The sequence below is a fragment of the Procambarus clarkii genome, chromosome 60, assembly GCF_040958095.1.
Source record: "Procambarus clarkii isolate CNS0578487 chromosome 60, FALCON_Pclarkii_2.0, whole genome shotgun sequence".
In the NCBI taxonomy this organism is placed as follows: domain Eukaryota; kingdom Metazoa; phylum Arthropoda; class Malacostraca; order Decapoda; family Cambaridae; genus Procambarus; species Procambarus clarkii.
This window is the reverse complement of record NC_091209.1, coordinates 18846936-18849728: the sequence shown is the minus strand read 5'-3', so window position 1 is coordinate 18849728 and position 2793 is coordinate 18846936.

Below are 2793 nucleotides of genomic sequence, written 5' to 3'. Positions count from 1 at the left end.
ATACATATGCCCATATAAGAACAATACATATGCCCATTGAGGTACCATACAAAAGCTCTTATAAGTAACATACATATGCCCAAAAAGGTACCATACTTATGCACTTATAAGAACAATACATATGTTCTTATAAGTATCATACATATACCCTTATAACTACCATACATATGCCCTTATAAGTACCATAAATGCCCATATAAGTACCATTCATATGCCAATATAGGTACCATACAAATACCTTTATAAGTAGCATACATATGCCCATATACGCACCATGCATAGTAGTCTCTAAATACATGAGGAATATTGATATAATGTTATTTTGATTATCCATTTATTATTTAGCTCATTTTGATTATTATTACATTTTTTAAAACTCATTTTCCTTAGTAATTTGTTGAGAAAACACGATGATAGGTTTGATATTTGAGGTGGCTATATCTCAGTAAATATGGCTGTATAGGCGTTAATATTTAAAATTAGCAAAGAAAGACTTTATAGAAAGAAAGGTAAATTGCTGTGGTAAACACAATGGTACCATTTTCAAAACGATTCTATGGCTGGTTTTGATTTTGAGTTTTGTGAAAAATGACGATTTCGCCAGGGCTCGGATTTTTTGCAGGCAGCGGGCTGTATGTACCCCATCTTTGTCTTCGTCCGCTGGTCAAGTTTTTATTACTTGATTTAATCATTGTCTATCTTCTGTATCTATAAAATACAGATGACTGTCTGTGTAAGGTAAAAGGTACGTAAGTACCATAGAGGTACGTAAGTACATAAGTACCAAACACATACCCATAAAGGTACCATACTCAATCCCATATAAGTGTCATACATATGCCCATATAAGAACAATACATATGCCCATTGAGGTACCATACAAAAGCTCTTATAAGTAACATACATATGCCCAAAAAGGTACCATACTTATGCACTTATAAGAACAATACATATGTTCTTATAAGTATCATACATATACCCTTATAACTACCATACATATGCCCTTATAAGTACCATAAATGCCCATATAAGTACCATTCATATGCCAATATAGGTACCATACAAATACCTTTATAAGTAGCATACATATGCCCATATACGCACCATGCATAGTAGTCTCTAAATACATGAGGAATATTGATATAATGTTATTTTGATTATCCATTTATTATTTAGCTCATTTTGATTATTATTACATTTTTTAAAACTCATTTTCCTTAGTAATTTGTTGAGAAAACACGATGATAGGTTTGATATTTGAGGTGGCTATATCTCAGTAAATATGGCTGTATAGGCGTTAATATTTAAAATTAGCAAAGAAAGACTTTATAGAAAGAAAGGTAAATTGCTGTGGTAAACACAATGGTACCATTTTCAAAACGATTCTATGGCTGGTTTTGATTTTGAGTTTTGTGAAAAATGACGATTTCGCCAGGGCTCGGATTTTTTGCAGGCAGCGGGCTGTATGTACCCCATCTTTGTCTTCGTCCGCTGGTCAAGTTTTTATTACTTGATTTAATCATTGTCTATCTTCTGTATCTATAAAATACAGATGACTGTCTGTGTAAGGTAAAAGGTACGTAAGTACCATAGAGGTACGTAAGTACATAAGTACCAAACACATACCCATAAAGGTACCATACTCAATCCCATATAAGTGTCATACATATGCCCATATAAGAACAATACATATGCCCATTGAGGTACCATACAAAAGCTCTTATAAGTAACATACATATGCCCAAAAAGGTACCATACTTATGCCCTTATAAGAACAATACATATGTTCTTATAAGTATCATACATATACCCTTATAACTACCATACATATGCCCTTATAAGTACCATAAATGCCCATATAAGTACCATTCATATGCCAATATAGGTACCATACAAATGCCTTTATAAGTAGCATACATATGCCCATATACGCACCATGCATAGTAGTCTCTAAATACATGAGGAATATTGATATAATGTTATTTTGATTATCCATTTATTATTTAGCTCATTTTGATTATTATTACATTTTTTAAAACTCATTTTCCTTAGTAATTTGTTGAGAAAACACGATGATAGGTTTGATATTTGAGGTGGCTATATCTCAGTAAATATGGCTGTATAGGCGTTAATATTTAAAATTAGCAAAGAAAGACTTTATAGAAAGAAAGGTAAATTGCTGTGGTAAACACAATGGTACCATTTTCAAAACGATTCTATGGCTGGTTTTGATTTTGAGTTTTGTGAAAAATGACGATTTCGCCAGGGCTCGGATTCTTCGCAGGCGGCGGGCTGTATGTACCCCATCTTTGTCTTCGTCCGCTGGTCAAGTTTTTATTACTTGATTTAATCATTGTCTATCTTCTGTATCTATAAAATACGGATGACTGTCTGTGTAAGGTAAAAGGTACGTAAGTACCATAGAGGTACGTAAGTACATAAGTACCAAACACATACCCATAAAGGTACCATACTCAATCCCATATAAGTGTCATACATATGCCCATATAAGAACAATACATATGCCCATTGAGGTACCATACAAAAGCTCTTATAAGTAACATACATATGCCCAAAAAGGTACCATACTTATGCACTTATAAGAACAATACATATGTTCTTATAAGTATCATACATATACCCTTATAACTACCATACATATGCCCTTATAAGTACCATAAATGCCCATATAAGTACCATTCATATGCCAATATAGGTACCATACAAATACCTTTATAAGTAGCATACATATGCCCATATACGCACCATGCATAGTAGTCTCTAAATACATGA